Source organism: Ursus maritimus, unplaced genomic scaffold (genome assembly GCF_017311325.1).
Source record: "Ursus maritimus isolate PB19 unplaced genomic scaffold, ASM1731132v1 scaffold_18, whole genome shotgun sequence".
NCBI classification, from domain to species: domain Eukaryota; kingdom Metazoa; phylum Chordata; class Mammalia; order Carnivora; family Ursidae; genus Ursus; species Ursus maritimus.
This window is the reverse complement of record NW_024424230.1, coordinates 406,061-427,359: the sequence shown is the minus strand read 5'-3', so window position 1 is coordinate 427,359 and position 21,299 is coordinate 406,061. Positions and strand designations below refer to the sequence as shown.

Here is a 21,299-nt window from a genome sequence, read left to right as displayed (position 1 = left end):
GAGAAGGCTGGACTGAGCCATGCCTTAGCTTTCTGATTTTCAGAGGAGAAACTTGTATTGTGAAAAAGGAAGTAATATATTCACTCAAAATGGAAATACCCAGTATTTTAATTTGATTGTGTGTTTAGAGCAACCTTTATGTTGCTCTTTTCAATCAGCGAAGCTAAGACAATGAGAGAGAATTTGCAGCAATGCACGCTCCCCAGCTCACAGTGGTGCTCCTGAGGGGCGGGGCTCAGTGTCCCTCACCTCCTTCTGCCCAGGATGGGGCAGCTGGACATCATGGCATCTCTCGACTTAGCGGTCTCTCCCATTGGCCCACCGGGTGCACCTGCGCTCCAGGCCACACCTGCCCTGTGCCAACCCTCGGCTCGGCCTCCCTTGGACAAGCAGAGCCCTGGGTGGCCGTTCCCAGAATTTAATGAAATTCCTGGGTATTTTTAACCTTCTCAGATATTCGAACAATGAAGTGTAAATCTTAAACCTGAGAGTAGTGTTGGGCACGTGAAATGGAAGGCGAGCATCCCGGGAGCCAGCAGAACCTCAGACGCCGTCAGGCTGACCTGAATGTCACAGCAGCTTTCACTCGGTTCTGTCTTGAAGATGCGGGTTTCTTTCTGCACAGGATTAGAACCAGCGGGAGAGGCTGTACGATGGCCGCGCACCTGCCAGGCCCCAGCGGGACTTGGGGACGGGGATGCACAGAGGGTCTGCCCCCAGCTGGTGTGCCCCGGCTGGCTGTCCCCACACGCGCCCTTGGCCCTCTAGGGCGGAGAAATCAGTGCATCGGGTCGATGCCTGCTTCTGGGCCACACCTCCTCGGGTTCGGTTTGATGGGTCGGGTGGGGCCCAGGGGTTCAGATGCTCAACACGGATTCTGAGTAATTCTCCTGCTTTCGAAGGTTGGAAGTGCTGGTTTGTGTTGGAACTGGCACCTTTGTAGCAAGACAGAGAAGAGAATGTATCCGAATTCCCTATCTCACAGGTGTGGTTTTGTGTGTTCTGGGCCACAATATGAAAGGTGTTTCTTACTGGGGGTTCACAGTAATGGGCAGCCCCCATCCAGACTGCGTATGTCTTGAGGCACCCAGGTCTGTCTGAGTGAGTTTAGTTAGGCCTAGAAATTTCCAAGCACTCTTAGTTAGGAAGCCCAGGTGGGCAGGCGATGGCCAGGGCGCTGAGGTCAGGCCTGGCTGCACTTGGGCCCCTACCCTCGCTGAGGGGTGCCTAGCAGGCTCCCCACGCCAGAGTCTTCCTCCCTCAGCTCAGGTTTGCGCTCAGGGGTGCCCGGCTGTCCCCCTGGGAAGAGTCACATGTATGGCCCAGCGGGTTTCTGACCATCCCTCAGAGCAGACATGCAAACCCATGTCTGGTAAAAGCCAGGAGAGGTTTTCCTTCCTGTTTCCTTTCTTTCGTGTTTTTGGGGTGTGGAGGAGATGTCTTCATGTGTAGGTTAACAGGAAAATAAAGTGCACAAGTTTTATATCTGTATATTTTAGTTAACATCATAGCAATTAATGCAATAGAGTGAAATGCTTTGGTGAAATAAAATGCATTAAAAATTTATGCTCATTATGTAGATTAGTCAGTCACAGGGCAACAGTCCTCTTGGCATCTGTGAGATTGGACCGTGGGGTGGGGAGGACACAGCGCCCCTGTCTTCCGGGCCACTTTTCTGGAGCGTTTAGCACAGCTCACGTTCATTTGGCTGGTTCACATTTCCTTCAAGAAATGGACAGTTTCTGACCATGAACAAATTTCCTTGATTATTTCCACCAGAAGAAAAAAAAGACATCTTTTAGATGAGAAAGGATAGTAAATATACTGTCTTCTTCAATACTCAAGAGATTAGAAAGAGAAGTATTCCAGCGTCTGGAGAAGATGCAGGTGCAGGAGCTGGTTGGGCAGTGCTCAGGATAAACGAGTCCACTCTTCTCTGGTAGTCGTGATGTATTGTTTTCCTAGGGAGCCTGCAACATTGGCAGGCTTGCAGAGTGCATACACATACCCACACATGCATGCATACACATACATACACGTGTGCATGCATACATGTATACATGTGCATACGCGATACACATACATGCATGTGTGTGAATACACATGCATGCATACAGACATAAACATACATGCATGAATATATGCATACACGCATGCATACACATATACACAGACACATCTGCATGTGTACACATACACACATGCATGCATACACGTGTACACACATGCATACACATATACACACATGCATGCATGAATACACATACCCGCACATGCATGCATACACATACATACACGCGTGCATGCATACATGTATACATGTGCATACGCGATACACATACATGCATGTGCATGAATACACATGCATGCATACAGACATAAACATACATGCATGAATACATGCATACACATGCATGCATACACATATACACAGACACATCTGCATGTGTACACATACACATGCATGCATACACGTGTACACACATGCATACACATATACACACATGCATGCATGAATACACATACCCACACATGCATGCATACACATACATGCACGCATGCATGCATACACATATACACGCATGCATGCGTGTATACATGTGCATATATGAATACACGATACACATACATGCATGAATACATGCATACACATGCATGCGTGCACATATACACAGACACATCTGCATGTGTACACATACACACATGCGTACACATATACACAATGCATACATACACGTATACACACATGCATGAATACACATATACAGACATGCATACACATAAACACAGACACATCTGCATGTACATACACAAGCCTGGTGGGCAGGGGAGAACTTAGGAAGAGTCACCAGGCATGTCCTGACGAGCAGATGCTACTCCAGAGCTGACTCAGGGCTGATGAGACTCCCAGGTGAAGTCCCCAGGGAGGGCCTGACCTGCAAGGTCTAAGCTGGGCGGTCTGTGTGTTGGTGTCTTGCTCACATTTATCTTCTGGGTGTCTGTGTGGCGGGGGGTTGTAAGTGGCCTGAAAACACCTCCCAGGATGACTTTGAGCCTCGTCCCCGCCGAGTGGTGGGAGCCTGTCTCCCAGGACACACCTGCCTCTGAGGGCTCGGTGGTCTCCCGAGACGAAGGGCAGCCTGAAGAAGCCATTCCGCTGTGCTCAGAGGGACTGGTTGGCCTCTCCTGGACCCTGCACGTGCTGGCTCTGCCCTGAGGCGGTGTGGCCAGCAGGCTTTACCCACCTCATCAGTGGGCTTGGGGCCCGTTGCGCTTTGCAGGATCTCAGAGGTGTCTCCTGAAATGCGTTCAGCCAGCCCCTCTCTCCTTGCCCACAGTCCTGGGCAATGCAAATTATTCAGGGATCCTTCAAATATGCCATCTGGCCCCCGTCAGGCCTGGAGGACAAAGCCTTCAGGATCAGGGACGTCTGCTACCTCTCGGAAGCTGGCGGTGCTAGGAGGAGACTTCAGGACATGGGTTCTCCGACCGCTCCTTACAGAGTTTCCAGCCACCCACAAAGTGACCTCTCGCTCTACTTTCTGGGGCCGGCACCTCCCCGGAGACCGTGCGGTGGCCCCCTTTCAGGCTGCAACCAGAAATAAGGGCTTGTGAGCCTCCTTGACGGAGAAAATCGTCTTCTTTCTCTCTTGTCCGTTGAAGACTGACAGCTCTCCACGCGTGTGCTGCTTCAGGGCCAGAATTAGAAATTAATAATAAATGGGGGTTTTGCATCATTTTCTTTTCTTTTGTCCCTCCCCATGGCTCGATGCTCCGTGTAGGGCTTCAGGCTGCCCCCATCTGTTTTTAAGTGTAATATCAGAATTAGCCCCAGACCTGGGGCCACCTGGAAAGGGCTTTGGGGAGACTGTCCCAGCTTCTCTTTTAAAGCCGGGGAACATAAGGAGAGCGGCTCGGACCCACGTGCCTCGGCTGGCCTTCCTCTCCACTACAGCTCTAAGCCTGCGAACACAGAGCTGTGGGCCCTTATTCTCTATTCTTCCTCAGGGAGGGCCTCTGAGGGGTGCATTTTGTAAGGACTGTGCGCATGGGGGGCTTTGAACAGGCCACATGTCTTTCCTCACATCCCATGAGACACTTCCAGAACTTTGCCAGCCTCTCCATAGGCCCACAGGCATTGTCACCTGAATGAGCACAGGGCTCCCTCTCCCGGGACACATTATGGGGTTTCTGAGCTGTACAACCTCTTTGCACATACCACACACTTAACTTTCACAAAGATCCTGAAGCAGTTGTATTCACTGCATTTCACAGATAAGAAACATACTGAGTGATGAGCTCAAGGCCATGCATCTCCTAAGCAAATGACCAGGACATATTTCCTGACTCAAAATCCCTTTCCCAGCTTGTCCCAGGCCCACACGGCCCCCTTCCCTCCTGACTGTTCTCCATCCTCTGTGTCCTGGCAATACTTTGGGTGTTGGGCCCACAGCCCCTCATGTGGCTGGCCTTCCTCACATCACAGCCAGAAAAGCTGGTCCTGGTTGTGATGCCCCAAATCGGATCCTGAGTCTGCACTTGAGAGCCTGGGGCCGTCTGCCTCCAGCTCCACACAGATGCCCGGGCATTCCGTCCTAACCCTCACTCACAGCAGGGAGGATGCTCACGGCCACTGAGTCATCTTCAGACGGTGCTCCATGGCATTCTACCCTAGAACAGGGGCTGTTCATCTCTTCTAGAAAACACAGGAGCTTTACCCAGTGACACTAACTGCCCTGGCCCACCGAGGTCATGGGATTTCACAAAAGCCTTCCTCCCTGTCTCCTTCACTGCTCTGGGTTTCAGACTCCTCCTCTGCCCCTGTGGGGACCCAGCCTGCAGGGCTGGTGGGGCTCTGAGCCCATGGCCAGAGTCCGTGCCCCAGGCAGTCACCTGCATTTGGGCCAGCCTGGTCCCATGATACGCACTCAGTCAGCCTTGCATGGCTGTCCTGTTCCTGGGCTGAAACAAATCAATATAACTTACAAAATTGTATTAATTATTTTAAAACTCCTAAGAAAAGAAATTTCCAGGCCTAGGCAATTTCACTGGAAAATTCTACCGAACATTCAAAGAAGAGTTAATTCTATCAAACATTCAACAAAAAGGAGGGAACTCCTAACTCACTTTATGAGGTTAGCATTACCTAGAGACCACACTAGAAAGCACAAAAAGGAACTACAGATCAGTATTTTTCATGAACTTAGACACAAAATCCTAAACAAAATATTAGCAAATTGAATCTAGTGATGTATAAAGTTGCTGGACCAGGTGAGATTTACTCCAGGTGTGCAAGGCAGGCTCAACAGTCAAAAATCAATCAGTATGAGCCACCATATCCACAAAAGAGACATAATATCACATCAATTGATGCAGAAAAAAGCATTTGCTAAGATCCAATGCCCATCTATGATGAGAACTCTCAGAAAGCTAGAAATAGATATTCAACTAGATAAAGAGCGTCTACAAAAACCTAAAGCTAATAACATGTGTAGGTGAAAGGCTGAATGTTTCCCCCTCAAGATCAGGAACAAGACAAAACTGTCCACCCTCATCGTTGTTATTCAACCTAGTACTGGAAGTTAGATAAAACAAGAAAAGGACACAAAAGGGGTAGAGGTCAGAAAGGAAGAACTGTCACCATCCTGTCTGCAGATAGCATGATGATCTCTAGAAAATCCCAAACCTCTTAAACAAATGGAAAGACATACCATCTTCATGGATCGGAAGACTCTATTTTAGTTGTTTTTTCTCTTCAGATTGATCTGTGGATTTAATAAAATTTCTATCAAAGTCCCCACAAGAATTTTTGTAGATACAGACAGCTTATTCTGAAATTCATCTGGAAAGGCACACGCTCTAACATAGCTAAGACAATCTTGAAAAACAAGAATAAAGTGTGAGGTCTCACTATGAATGTCCGTTATATAGACTCGGGAGCCAGGACCCTGTGATGCTGGCAGGACAGACAAATGTACAGAACAGTGGAACAGAATACAGACCCACAGCAGTATGTCCAACTGACTTTGAACAAAGTTGCAAAACCAGTTCAGTGGAGGAAGCAGAGACTTGACAACAAATGATGGCTGAGCAAGTGCTTGTCCACAGACGGGAAAAAAGAACCTCATCCTTAACCTCACACCTTATGTAAAAATTAAGTTAAAAATTGGGGCGCCTGGGTGGCACAGCGGTTGGGCGTCTGCCTTCGGCTCAGGGCGTGATCCCGGAGTTATGGGATCGAGCGCCACGTCAGTCTCCTCTGCTATGAGCCTGCTTCTTCCTCTCCCACTCCCCCTGCTTGTGTTCCCTCTCTCGCTGGCTGTCTCTATCTCTGTCAAATAAATAAATAAAATCTTTAAAAAAAATTAAGTTAAAAATGGATCCCATTTTAAGTGTAAAATGTACAGCTATAAGACTTTAAGAAAAAAAAATTGGAGAAAACCTTTTGGATCTAGGGTTAAGCAAACAGTTCTTAGACTTAACACCAAAGGCATGATCCATAAAACTTAGCTTGATAAATTTGACCTCATCAAAATTAAAACCTGCTCTTCAAAGGACAGTTTAAGAGCATGAAAGGAAAAGCTGAAGTGAGAGAAAACATGTGCAAACCACACATCCAATAAAGGGCCAAAATCTATGCTATGTAAAGAATTCTCAAAACTCAATAGCAATCCTCCCCCAAAAAACCATGAATAAAATATACAGTTAAATGAGCAAAATATGTGAAAAGATATTTCACTGAAGAGGATATACAGAGGATGGATAAAAAGATGTCCAACATCATTAGCCATTAGGGAAATGCACCTAAAACCATAAAGAGAGATCACGACACCCTTATCAAAGCAACCAAAATAAAAAATACATATACACCAATACTGACGCGGATGTAGAGAGATGATGTCTCACGCATTGCTGGTGGGATTGGAAAATGGCGTGACCACTCTAGAATATTGGCCGGCGGTCTCTTGTAAAGTCGGTCATGGAGCTAGCATATGACCCAGCAGTTGCTCTCCTGGGCATTTATCCCAGTCATGACGACTTAATGCACACAAAAACCTGTACACACGGTTTATAGTAGTTCTGTTTGCAATAGTCAAGAACTGGACACGACCCCCATGTCCTTCTGTGGGTGAATGGTTTTACTGCTGGACGTCGTCACCACAAAACACTGCTCAGCACTGGGAAGGAGTGAAGTGTGATTACAACGACAGTTTGGACGAATCTTCAGGGCATTATGCTGAGTCAAAAAAGCCAATCTCTAGATAATCATTCTAATGATTCCAATTTACATAATATTCTTGAAGTGACAATATTACAGAGATTGGGAACAGATTAGCTGTTGCCAGGGGTTAGGAGGCTGGGAGAGGGAGGAGCCTGGGTGGCACGAGGGACCCTGGTGGTGACGGATGTCCTCCCTCTGGGCTGTCAGTGTCAGCGTCCTGGTGGTTGTGACACTGGAGGAACCACGAAAAGGACACACAAATCTCCTTATACTCTTTCTTCAACTGCATATGAACCCACAGATATTTCAAAATAAGTTTAATCTATAGAACATATGTGCAAATATTTCATATGAAGCTTTAGTAAAAGTTCTTGACAAATATGTCACCTTGAAAGCCACCTGTGAGGATTGGATTGGATTTGAAGAGGAGGGTAGAGGTGGACGTGGACCATCCCCTCTCCGAGCTGTTGAAGGGGAGGGTAGAGATGGATGTGGACCGTCCCCTCTCCGAGCTGTTGAAGGGGAGGGTAGAGATGGACGTGGACTATCCACTCTCCATGCTGTGGAAGGGGAGGGTAGAGGTGGACGTGGACCGTCCATTCTCCGAGCTGTTGAAGGGGAGGGTAGAGGTGGACGTGGACTATCCCCTCTCCGAACTGTTGAAGGGGAGGGTAGAGGTGGACGTGGACTATCCCCTCTCCGAACTGTTGAAGGGGAGGGTAGAGGTGGACGTGGACTATCCCCTCTCCGAACTGTTGAAGGGGAGGGTAGAGGTGGACGTGGACCATCCACTCTCCGAACTGTTGAAGGGGAGGGTAGAGGTGGACGTGGACCGTCCCCTCTCCGAGCTGTTGAAGGGGAGGGTAGAGGTGGACGTGGACCGTCCCCTCTCCGAGCTGTTGAAGGGGAGGGTAGAGGTGGATGTGGACTGTCCGTTCTCCACGCTGTTGAAGGGGAGGGTAGAGGTGGACGTGGACCGTCCCCTCTCCACGCTGTTGAAGGGGAGGGTAGAGGTGGACGTGGACCGTCCCCTCTCCACGCTGTTGAAGGGGAGGGTAGAGGTGGACGTGGACCGTCCCCTCTCCGAGCTGTTGAAGGGGAGGGTAGAGGTGGACGTGGACCGTCCCTTCTCCGAGGGGATGCAGCTGCCCTTCTGCACAAAATGCTCCTGTGGTCCAGAACCCCAGAGAAGCTGGAGGGGCCAGGGCGAGCCCTCTTCCCCCTTGTGACCTGGCAGCCAGTCTCCCTGGCTTTTCACACCGAACACCATCACGGCGTTAGGAAACCACCTGAACTGAAGAGAACTGAGAGAATCCTGAGTAGTTAGAAAAGAGTATGGTTGGTTGTGACCTCATCACTGATGACTTATCTAGTAGGTTGCCGGGACCATGGGGACATCGTTGTTCACGTGTTCACCCGTGGAGCGTCCCCAGCATGGGAAAACCCAGACTGCTGGGCGGGTGTCTAGCCCTCTGAGCTCGGCTCCGCTGAGTGGGAGCAGGACCCCGTGCGGGCTGAGCTGGGACAAGAAGGGAGGGCATCCCGGCGAGTGCACGGGAGCCTCGGGGACCCAAAGCCGACAGCCTCTGCAGACAGGGAGGCCCGAAGCGGCCCACACGGATGGATCCTAAGGCCTCGGGGTGCTTGATTCCTGACTCGGACTCGGGTCTCCGGAGGCTCCCGGCCCCTCCGGGGAGCGGCAGCGCAGCCACACTGCGGCCTCTCGGTCGTGGCCTCACGCCCCTCAGATACCGGAGACAACGGGCGAGGACCGGAACTTGGTGGGGAGGGCCCCCGGCTTCGAGCGAGGCACAGACAGTTGCCGCTTGTGTCTCCACAGATGAAAGAAGGGGTATTTCCAGAACTCTCCATGCGCAGTACCGGTGGGAGTGTGAGCCGTGTGTAGTCTGTTCTGGAAATTGTGAGCGGGTCTCCTGAGAGGGAGAGCACTGCAGGTGAGAATCGGGAGGGGCTGCGCGAGCGAACGGTAGCCAAGAGGGAAGTGAGGAGCGGGGGAGGCCAGAATTCCCGGAGGAGTCTGGGTGTGGTTGCAGGACGTGCAAACAGTGCTTTTTTTTGTGATGCCTGTAATCCGGAGGACGCGTCAGTGATAAGACCATAAGCAGCCCCTGGCTCTGGGGGGTTTAATTGCGGTAAAATACGCAGAACGTAGACTTGACTGCTCGGCCGTTTCTAAGCGTGCAGCTCAGGGGCGGTAACACCTCGCGCAGCCCCCACCACCCCTCTCCGGACATCTTCACCCTCCCCAGCCAGAGCCCTAGTGCCCCTTCATCCAACACGGACATGCCCTCGCCTCCCCCAGACGCCGGCCCCACCGTCTGCTTTCTGTCCCGACGATGGCGGCTCTGAGCACCTCACCCACGTGGAATCCTACAGGACTTGGCTTCTCGTGCAGCTTACTGTATGCACCACAGCTCTTGGGGTCTGTCCATCTGCGCAGGGGCCAGAGTCTCCCCCTGTTAAGGCTGAAGAATATTCCATCAGATGGAGAGACCACGCTTGGCTCATGGATTCACCCACTGACGGGCTCGTGGCTGCTTCCCCCTTCTGGCTGTTGTGAATAATGCTGCTCTGAACGTGGGCGTCCAAATATCTGAGTTCTTTGGGGTCTATACCCAGAATGGGATTACCGGATCATATGGCAGTCCTGTTTGTAATGTTTTTTTTTTTTAAAGATTTTATTTATTTATTTATTTGACAGAGATAGAGACAGCCAGCGAGAGAGGGAACACAAGCAGGGGGAGTGGGAGAGGAAGAAGCAGGCTCCCAGTGGAAGAGCGTCATGTGGGGCTCCATCCCAGGACCCCAGGGCCAAAAGCAGATGCTTAACAACTGAGCCACCCAGGCGCCCCCCTGTTTCTAATGTTTTGAGGAACCTCCATGCTGTGTCCGCAGAACCCACACCATTTCATATTCCCGGGGCCCCAAGCTTCCAGTTCCTCCACATCCTTGTGAGCACCTGTGGGACTTTCTGGGGTTTTGTTTGTTTTATTTAATAGCCATCCTAACGCGTGTGAAGTGGTATCTTTGGTTTTGATTTTCATTTCTCCAGTGATGAGTACTGTGGCAGTTTGCTGGCTCTCAGTGTAGCTCCTGGAGAAACGTCTATTCAAATGCTTTGCCCGTTTTAAAATTGTTTTGTTGTTGCTGAGTTCTCTGGATATATGGAGTGTTCTGGGTATTAACCCTTTAGCAGATATATGGTTTGAAAATATTTTCTCCCTATAATTGGATCTGTGGGTTTTTTCACTCTGTTGATAACTGTTTTTTGGTACATAAAATTATTTATGAAGTCTAATTAACCTATTTTTTCTTCTGTTACTTGTGCTTTTGGTGTCCTATCCAAGAACTCATTACCAAATCCAATGTCATGGAGATTCTCCCCTGTGTTCTCTCCTAGGAGTTTTATGGCTTTGGTGCTTATATCCAGGTCTTTGATCGATGTTGAGTTAATTTTTTTATCTGGGGTAAGAGGAGGGTCTAACTCCTTTCTTCTGTCCGGTTTCCCAGCTCCATTTGTTGAGAAGACTGTCCTTTCGCCACCGAATAGTCTTGGCGCCCTTGTCTGGCGCACTTTCTCTCTGGGCTCTCTGCTCTATTCCTTTGGTCTGTCAGTCTGTCTCGATGCCAGGACCACACTCCGTTTTGTAGCAGTTTTGAAAGCAGCAAGTGTGAGACCTCCAACTTTGTTCTTTTTCAAGATCGTTGTGGCTGTTCAGAGATCTCGTATGAACCTGAGGATGGATTTTTCTATTTCTGCAAACACATGTTGTTGGGACTTGGATAGGGTTGCATTGAGTCTAGGTCATTCTGGGGGGTGTGGACTTCTTCGTACAGTAAGTCTTCCGGTCCGTGAACATGGCGTATACCTCCTAGTAGCTGCGTCTTCTTTCATTTCTTCCAGCAGCCTTTGTAGGTAAGAAAACGCACCTCCTTGGTCAGCTGTATTCCTAAGCATCTCATTCTTTCTCATGCAATCGTAAGTGGACTTGTTTTCCATTTAGAGTGGCCTGGGCCTTGCAGGGTCTATGGCCCCTCCCCACACACCTCTGCTGCCCAGCTTCCCTCCTGTCGCTTCTGCCACCGGGCTTTGCAACCATGGATGGAGCTCCCCCTCCACCTCAGGTCCAGCTGCACCCCCACACACACTGTCCAGTGAGTCAAGGACAGCAGTTGCGACTCCTTCTGCTGGGCTCCTTATCCCCAGGGTCCCTGAGACGCCACAGGCCAGAGTTCCTGGAGAAGAAAACATAACCGGTACAGATACTCCCCAGGAAGTCTCACCAAGACCACATGCCCACAGGACGCAGGCCTTGGAAGCAGCCTGCCGTGGGACGCTGGACAAGCCCATGGCCGGGAATGGCCCAGGACGCGGCGGGTCAATGGCAGGTCAATGGCAGAGTGAGGCAGCATATCTTCCATCCTGCTCCCACAAGGCAGCTGCCCTGTGCTCTGGCACATGGCGGCACTAACCTTTGCCACGCTCCAGGTGGCCGTATGAGTGCGGCTGGGGCTCAGGTCACAGAGCTGGGAGGCGAGAGGGAGGGCTGTGACTCCAGGGCCCGGGCTCCTCTGTGCAGCCCCCCACCCGCACGTCCTCATCGCTGTCACAGACACAGTGCCTGTCCACGCCGGGCGCCGTCCGCGCACACCGTCTATTCTCATTGGGCTGTGTCAGGCCCTGCCGGCTTGAGCACCACGCCAGTCATGACTCATGAGTCCTGAGCCACGCTGGTGACCAGTCTGTGGCGTGTGTATGAGCCCCGCTTCACAGATGGGCTCGGCTGGCAGCTGTCCACCATCTAAAACATAGACTGTGCCTTCCAGCCGCTTGAGATGTGACAACGGGGCAGCCGCAAGTACCGTCACCGTGCCGTGCCACATCATCTCCAGCATGTTCCCGTCAGCCCGAACAGAAACCTGTAGCCATTAAGCAGAAACTCCCCTTCCCCCCACCACCCCCCGGTTAATCGTAGCTACTTTCTGTCTCCAGGAATTTGCCTGTTCCACACGACATCGGTCCTTTTGATGTCTGGCTTCCTTCATTGAGCAGAACGTCTTCAAGGTCCATCCACGTTCTTGCACAGGTCAGCACTTCACTTCTTTTCGTGGCTAAAAGTATCCCATTGCATGTACATACCACATTTTCTTCTCTTTTCTTGTCTTTTTGGTAAAAATCTGTGGTTTAATTTAAAATACTCTATAAGCTTTTTTTTTGTTTTGTTCTCTTAACTTCAAGAAAAAAGCATAAGCTTGTATGAATATAGCACGTTTTTTTTATCCATTCATCTGTTGGTGGGCGCTCCCACCGTTGGCTGTTGTGAATAATGCTGCGGGGACACCAGCTTGCATAGACCTGTTGGAGAGTCTGCTTTGGATTGTTTTGGGTTATCTACTTAGAAGGGGAATTGCTTGGTCATATGCTTGTGTTTAATTTTTCGAGGACCCGCCAGACAGTTTTCCGCGGTGGCTGCAACCATCAGGATACCACGGGCTCCGGTATCTCCACGTCCCCCCCCCCCCGCCCACGCTGGTGATTGTCTGTCTTTTTGATTCCAGCCATTCCCGTCGATGAGAAGTGGGATGTCGTGTGACTGTGATGGTGTTTCTCTAATTGCTAGTGCTGTTGAGCACCTTTCTGGGTGTTTATTGGCCGTATAAATGTCCTCTCTGGAGAAATGTCTATTCAAGTCCTTCGCCCATTGTTTAACTGGGTTGTTTTCGTTGTTAGTGGTAGGAGCTCTTACACACTCTTAATATTAAGTCCTTACTAAATATGTGACGTGGGAATATTTTCTCCTGTTCCGTGGGCTATCTTTCCACGTGGCTGATAGTGCCTTTCAAAGCACAAAAGTCTTTAATCTATTTTTTGTTTTCTTGGCTCAGCTCCTGTGTCCTATTTAAGAAACCCTTGCCAAATCCAAAGTTGTGAAGATTTGATACTATGTCTTCTCTGGAAGTTTTATAGTTTTAGTTCTTGAACTTAGATTATTGACCTACTTTGAGTTGAGTTTCACGTATGGTGTGAGGTAGGGGTTCAAGTTCACCCTTGCAGGTGCACATCCTGTTTTCCCAATGCCATTGTTGACACACTGTTTTTTCCACATTGAGTGGTCTTGGCACCCTTGTCTAAAATCAACTGACCAAAGGGGTGCCTGGGTGGCTCAGTCGGTGAAGCGTCTGCCTTCAGTTCAGGTCATGATCTCAGGTTCTGGGATCGAGCCCCGCGTCGGGCTTCCTGCTCAGTGGGGAGCCTGCTTCTCCCTCTGCCCCTCCTCCTTCAACTCGTGCTCTCACACTTTCTCTCTCAAATAAATAAAATCTTTAAAAATAAATAAATGAATAAGATCAACAGACCTTAGATATGAGGGTTTATTTCTGGACTTCCTATTACATTACACCAATCAGAGTGCCAGGATCACACTCCTGAGTACTGTTGCTCTGTGCTATGTTTTGAAATTGGGAAGTGTAAGACCTCCAACTTTGTTGTTCTTAGGTTTTTTTTTTTTTTCTATTTCTGGAAAAAACACTGTTAGGTTGTTGATGGGCCATCCTAGAAGTGGGCTGAACATTCTGGTAGGTTTTGCCTGTGAGAAAATCCCAGCACTAATATTTGGAGGAGGTTGTGATGCTTTCAGTAAAACTTGTCAAATTCAGACTCAAGGCGCGTTTCATTCCAGTGCCCCAGGGCTGAAGCAGAAAAAGTTAGATTAAAAAAAACTTTTTTTGAACTATTTTAGACTTACAGGAAAGCTCTAAAATTAGCCCAGAGTCCCCTCGCCCAGATCCCCTCATGTCACATCTTACGTGACGAGAATCCAACCAGGATGTGAACCAGCGTAGAGCCCTCGCTCAGACGTGCCCTCTTCCCAGGCGTGTCTGTGTTCCAGGTGTCTCCTCAGGACCCCACCGCCCACTCAGCGTGTCCTCCTCAGTCCCACCGTCTGTAACGGGCCTGCAGCTTTCCCTGCCTCTCGAGATGTCCGCATGTAAGAGGAGGTGGTTCTGGGCCCGCGAGGATTTGCTGGCGTGGTGCAGCCCTTGGAGCCCAGCGCTTACCGCCCGCCTGTCCCACTGTGGCTCAGCTCAGGTCCTGGCCCCTCACCGTCCCCTGCGTTGTGCCTCAGGTGCCACGTGACTTGGAGTCCCACTGATTTTGTGGCATGTGAAGGGAATGTGGAAACCACCACGCTTCCAGGAGTCGTGGCCATCCGGAAAGGTGCTCAGAGGTGCTCCCTCCCTCCCCGTCCCACCACGCTGTGCTGTCCTCCCTCGTTCTCTTTAGTTTCTGGCTTATCCCTCCCGAATTTCTTCTGTTCAGTCAGACAGACGTGTGTGCATTTTTTGGGCACCTTCTGTCTTACCCGAAGTGTGTTGCGCTCCGGATATCCCTTTGCCGCTTCCGTGGTCACCGCACAGTCTACCCTGGAACGCGCTCACACCAGGGCATGGCGACGTCCTCATTCTCTGTGCGGCTGCAGACATCCCACTGCGTGGACCCACCGAGTCCGTTCAGCCACTCTCTCCCGCGTGGGCACGTGGGCTGTTCCCAGCACTTTGCAGGAATGAACAGTGCTGCGGCGAGCGACCCGGGCACGTGTGTCTCACACTTCTTGGCGGACCCCCTCGCCACGGCTGGGCCCACGTGCACCCCCGCCCCCAGGGTGAGAGGCAGCTTCCTCACAGCCGGCCCACACACTGTGGCTGGATTTTTAAATTTTTTCAAGTTCCATGGATGAGAAATGATGTCTCAGTGCTGTTTTAATTTGTACTTCTCTGATTATGAGTGTACTTGAACATTTTCTCCCCACACTTGAGAGCCATTTTTATCTTTTTTTTGTGAATTGCCTTTTCATGTTTTTTCCCATTTCTCTATGGGGTTTTTGGTCCTTTGTCCCTCAGTTGTATGAGTTCTTCTTGTGTTAGTTTTTCATTTTCAGAGTATTTCTGACTGTTCTTGCACATTGGCTTTTAGTCCTAAACTACGTGACTAACTCCATAAAATAGCTTGCTCTGTTTTTTACTGGGATTGAATCGAATGTATAAATTAACCGTAGCAGAAAAACCTCTTTATGTAAAATGCTGAGTCGTCCTATCCAAGAATAGGGTTTGCTTTCCCTCGTTCAGCTCTGCTTTGGCAATTCTGGAGTGTTCTAAAATTTTTCCTCGTAAAAAGTGCACACATTCCTTTTGAAATATATTCCCACGTATTTAGTCTTTTCCTGTTGCTGTTGTGAATGGACTTTTCAGTCACTAAATCCTCTACTTCTTGTTTGTGTAAGGAAAGCTGTTGCTTTTGTAGCCTGCTACTTTACTCAGTTCTTCTATTCAATAAATGAAAGTTTGAGCATCGGTTCCTGTGGTTTTCCAAGTCACACTACCATCTCCTCTGCAAGTGGAGCTGGTTTTACCGTCTTTGCCTCCAGATGATTCCGTTCGTTAATACCTCAAGGACGACGTTGCATGATACCGGGGAGCACGTGTCTTCCCTTGCTCATTACCTTAGTGGGAATGCCTTTCGTGTTTCTTCATTGAACGAGAGACTGGCTCTTGGACTCAACATGGTGGTTTATTGTGTCAGTGCAATATTCCTCAATTTCTGGAGTGTTTGTCAAGCGTTTCTTGGCATCTGTGGAGATAGTCATGTGATTGTTCACCCCTTGGGTTTATTTTTATGGTGTGTGATGTTAATGGATTTCCTACTATTGAACCTATCTTGCATTCCTGGAATAAATTCCACTTTTTCTAGTGTTTTTTTAAAGACACATTGTGGTTCTTCCTGTTTAATAATATTTGCTTAGATTTTTTGCATCGATGCTCATGAGTGATATTGGACTGTAGTTTTCTTTCTTCGTACTAATTGTGTTTGGTGTAAGTATCAGTGTTTACCTGCTTTACAAAAAGGGCGCAGAAGCCTTCCTTCCTTTTCGGCATTCTGAAATACTTCGTAGCACAGCCGGACGGTCTGGTCTTCAGTGAAGTTTCGCAGAATTCCCAGGAAACTCATCTGGGTTTGGTACCTTTTTTTTTTTTTTTTTAAAGATTTTATTTATTTATTTGACAGAGATAGAGACAGCCAGCAAGAGAGGGAACACAAGCAGGGGGAGTGGGAGAGGAAGAAACAGGCTCCCAGCAGAGGAGCCTGATGTGGGGCTCGATCCTGTAATGCCGGGATCACGCCCTGAGCCGAAGGCAGACGCCCAACCGCTGTGCCACCCAGGCGCCCCTGGGTTTGGTACCTTTTGTGGGGTAGCTCCGTTACCACATTCTCTGTTTCTTCAGTGGAGATTGGTACGTTTCTGTCTCTAACTCTCGTGGGATCCATTTTGATAGTCTCTATTTCCTGAGAAAGTTACCGTTTCTTCTACGTTTGCAGATTTATTGGCATGGAAGACTTCAAAGTGTCTCGTGATTCTTTATATTCCATTTCAAAAGTTAGACTTCTTGAACATAATCACGTGGTTAAAAAGAGAGAGAGAGAGGAAAGAAGTTTGAGTGACCGGAAAAGATCATCAGCATTATTATTTTCAAAGCAGTGTTACCGAGTATGACTCTACATCAGTTTTCAAAAAATAAGCCGGTGGGTGGTTATACAGAAACATCTCTTCTGTGCTGCTGGGCAGAGAGCTGCCCACCATGAAAAGCAGTTTTCTTGCCTGACACTTGCCGGGGCTCAGTGACCGTGGAGGCTGATGGCTCCCGGTGCCGGCCGACAGCAGCTCACAGAGCAGAAAGTCAGGGAGCCAAATGCCAGGACAGCTTCACACAAAGTCCATCGTTTCACATTTCAGGGGACTTCTATCTCATCGTATAAAAAACTACAAGATGTGACTTCCCGCCTAAAATCAGAATGGTTTTATTCCTTTTCCCGGCTACTAAAGTTGCTTGGATCCTTTGTGGGGGGGGTTGGAGCAGGATTGAAAATCGTAATGAAGAAAGTAGAAGTCACCTAAAACTGCACGGCCCACACCTGTGTGCTATCAGCCTATCGATGACTTTCCTTCCAGAGGTTTCTTTACGCATCTTCCCCAGAAAGAGAAACCCTGCGTACAAAGGTCAGCCGTAGGTCTGTGCTGTTCTGCAACCTGCTGTTCTTTCTGGTCCTTCGTCACAGATGTCACTGCCCAGACTCCAAGAGAACGTCTTGAAAAAGACACACGAGTGGAAGCTCCCTGGAGGGGAGCTGTGGGTCTGTGGGCTCGGGATGGCGGGACATGTCCCCTCGGGCTGCATGAGCCTGGCGGGCAGGGAGGAGGCGGGCTGCTGAGGGCTGCGGGATCGCCAGGTCACGTCCAACAGCCTTGTCCTCAAACTGGCAGAGGGAATGTCTGGATCCTGGATCCTGCTTCAGACCTTACTTTTGCAGCCAGTGGGCTGTGCCAGACGTCCTGGAGGTGTGCTGTCCCCTCTGTGAGGAAGCGAGGGTCACGGAGAAATCAGGCCCACATCAGATCCCCCCCCCCCCCCCCCCCGCCGCTTACCGCACAGCCCTGCTGTTGGCCCCACAGTGTGGTACCTCACAATTGTGTGTGCAGTTCTCACGGAAAGTTAAATTATGTGCATGACATGCTGTTTCAGAGGTATGGGAATGATTAATCACTTGTTTTACAAAATTGATTTGAAAAAGAAATTACCAAATAAGAATTGTCACAATTGAAAAGTAAAATACAATTATCTGAGAAATTTGCTCCCTTCCTGTTCTGTGTCTGCTCTCACGGACGTGGGGAGGGGGGCCCAGCATTGGTCTCTGCTGCCCTTTATGGGGACACGACAGAGGTCTCAGGCCTCCTGAGTTCCAGCCTGGGGGCCCCTCACTTAAGGCTCAGCAGAGAAAGAGTGCGGGGAGCCTGGTGGCTGGTCCGATCGCAGCCCACCTGCCTGTCGGGTGCTGGGAATACTGGGGGGCAGAGAGTAGGGACAGGGAAGCTCCTGGAATGCATGAGGATTTCAAGCCAAACCCCTGTTAGCTCCCCCTGCTCTTTCGGTAGCTCTGTGCTGTGAAGACGCCTGCTCGGCGGTCAGTGTTCGGGGCCTGGCTACACAGGAGTTGTCCCAGCTTCAGCACTGGCTGGAGTCGTCCTGGGCCCAGCGATGGGGACTCAGCGATGGAGACTCGGCTTAGCGGCTCTCAGACGTCTCCATCTTAAGGGTGATTTAGGCCATCAAAGAGCTCTTTTAAACGTGGGTCATGCACATCACCATCACCAGGTTAGAAATGGATGGGGCAGGAACACACCCCCTGGGGGCATCCCTGGCCAGTGCCCTGGGGTCCGGTGACACTGAGGGTCCAGCCCCTGTCTCCAAGAGACCGTCACAGATGACGGGTGCTCGGGATGGATTTGGGAAATGCTAGGAGGAAAGACGCAACTCCCAGGAGTGGTAACCACTCCCTCCAGGATTCCATTTCCTCCAAACTTGGGCCCAGAAACCATCAGGAAGCGGACGGGCGACTCCATTCCCCACCCGCCCACTGCTCAGCCCTCTTACATGGAGTGTGGTGGGGGAAGGGAGGTCTCTCTTCTCCGGGCTCCACGAGCAAAAGCACCCATGTAAGTAGCTACTGCTGAGAAAAAGTGGGCTTGATGGTACATTTGCATACGACTGTGCTAATTATAACCCTCTCACCTGAACCTTGAAGCAGATTCAGCAGTTACAAGTGTACTTCTTAAAACAGGCGTGCCGGCCTGGAGACGTTACCTATGCGTGTGAGGACGTGCGTGTTTAGCTTTGCAGACTGATGGGACTGTAGGCGAGGGACAGGCCGCCTCTGATGGGATGTACGTCCAGTGAAACGATGAACAAAGTCCAGAGTGTAGCAGGGCCTGGCGGTATGGCCGACCTGGAGGGGACACCTGGGGTCAGCTGGACCCCGCCCGGGAGACTGAAGCAGGGTGGGCAGGTGGCCCGTGTCACAGTGACTGTGGGCTTCTGTTATAGCAGAGGGCAGCTGGTTCTGGGGGGAGGCAAGGAGACAGCTCTGGGCACATAGAATGTGACGTGTGCGGGCATTGCTCAGACGTCCGGAAGGAAGTCAGACACAGCAGGTGCAGAGGGAGAAGCAGGAGGAGCCAGACCGGGGCCGGGACAGGCGGCACGGAGAAGAGAGGATTCGAGGTCAACCAAGACCGGCCTCATGCAGTTAGGACAGAAGAGCCCAGTGTGGGGTAGGGGAAGACCACGGTGAGAGTGCGTGGGGCTGGGGCGGTGGAGACCCTCCACCAGGAGGGAGCGTGAGAAGTACGCCCATGCTTGGGGGCTGTCTGGGGCCCAGAGGGCCCATCCATCTGTCTCTGTGCTGACTTGCAAGAGCCCATGGCGGACATGTGAGAAACGCAGAAAGAGGGAACAATTAGGGAGGTCTTCCAGAGGGTGCCGGCGGGCAGGATTGGCCTCCAGAAAGATCCGGACGGACGTGGCCAGGGGCCAGGGGGACGAGGGCCTGTGTTGGAGCCTGGAGGTAAGACTTCTCACACTTATAGTGTAGGGCTCCTGAGCAGCTGCCTAGTTTGCAAAGGGAGGCCGGGTAAGATAGGAGAAAGGAGCGAGTTCTGGGAAGTTCTTAGGTTTTCCTTTGTCAAAACCTTCTGCTGGGTGACACTACCTTTGGTAGACAGGAGGGACAGCATTGTCTGCCATCGTGATATAATGAAATCGGCAAATGGGATAAATAGAGAAGGCTCCCCTAGAAATACGAGTTCTCTACCTGGGGAGCTGTGGTCCACGTGACCATGCTGGGTTTCACAGGGTCCCGGGAAACCCCAGGCTGAGCCAAGATGATGTGCGCGGTGATGTAAATTACACACAGGAGCTGGATCGTGTCGGTCGGATTCTCTAACAAGTTCAGGCCCAACCAAGGTTCAGAAGTCGTGCCCAAAACGGGGATTTGAGGGGCTCCCGGTGGCTCAGTTGGTTAAGCATCCGACTTTTGGTTTCAGCTCAGGTCATGATCTCAGGGTCGCGGACTCGCGTGTCCTCAGTGGGGAGTCAGCTTGGGATTCTCTCTCCCTCTGCCCCTCCCCCCGCTTGCTCACACGCTCTCTGTCTCTCTCAAATAAAATCCATCTTTTAAACAAAAATAAAAAAGTAAAAGGGGGATTTGACCTGTCATTTCAGGGACTTGAGACGACGCGCTGGCAGAGGTCTGAGGGGATGGCACTGTTTGCGAAGGGCCACCTGGGATGACCCACCACACGGGGACACCGACCTGGGGTAAGACGTGTGCCTGCTCCCAACATCCCGCTAGGAGAAAACCGGAAGGCTGATCTTTTCCCTGAAAGCATCTCATTTAAAGAATCTTATCGTATGATACCGCAAACACACTGATTCCTCGGAGCTCAGACGAGGGAGGGGAAGGAGGGTGAACTCTGGGGAAAGAACCTGAGGATGAACCCGGTGGGCGTGGCCACTTTGGACACCTGTCCCCGCAGGACCTGGGCGCTCTGGGAGGCCAGCAGGAGACGGCCGAGGAAGACCCTGAGTTGTAACTAAAGAGTGGGAGAGTGGCAAAGTGATGAACTGGGGGTCCCCCCGAGAGCCTACGTCCACTGTCCCCCAGCCCTGTCCTTTGTCCCGTGAGTCCCCGAGGCTCCAGCCTGCTCACCCTCCACAGGACAGGTGCAGAGCAGACACTGGGAAGCTGTTTATTCTTTGAGCTTCGCCCCAAGATCCGGACTGAAGGCTGTGCTGGGATCTAGGTCCTCACCACCCCAGGCAAAATGGTGTCACTAGCTCCCACCCCGCTCCATGCATCTCAGTCTCACACCTGCCCCGTGGCGGTCCCTCACCTGCCCCCCAGGCTCTCCCGCACCAGCTTGGGCCTCTCCCCTCTCCAGTCTTTGCTGCTACTTCCTCCTCGCTCTTCTTCCCACTCTCTGCTGTTTTCCAGAATGCCACACCTCCCTTCTTGTCCACTCTTATCTGGTACTTATAGACCTTAAGTCTGGAGGAGAGCTAGAGATTATTTCATTCAACCCTCGGTTTTCTGCCTGGACCCTGAGACCCTGAGAGATTTGGGGGGTGGGCCCCAGACGCACACAGATGAGGCCAAGACACCATC

General features: G+C 50.7%; 1 long non-coding RNA gene across 1 annotated transcript; it reads left to right on the top strand.

The window, feature by feature from the left end:
• The first annotated feature begins 8,782 nt into the window (after window positions 1-8,782).
• On the top strand, window positions 8,783-20,625 carry LOC103658431. Its single transcript, XR_567175.2, has 3 exons — window positions 8,783-9,177; window positions 12,237-12,330; window positions 20,357-20,625. It is a non-coding gene; the product is annotated as an uncharacterized LOC103658431 (long non-coding RNA).
• The last annotated feature ends 674 nt before the right edge of the window (window positions 20,626-21,299 follow it).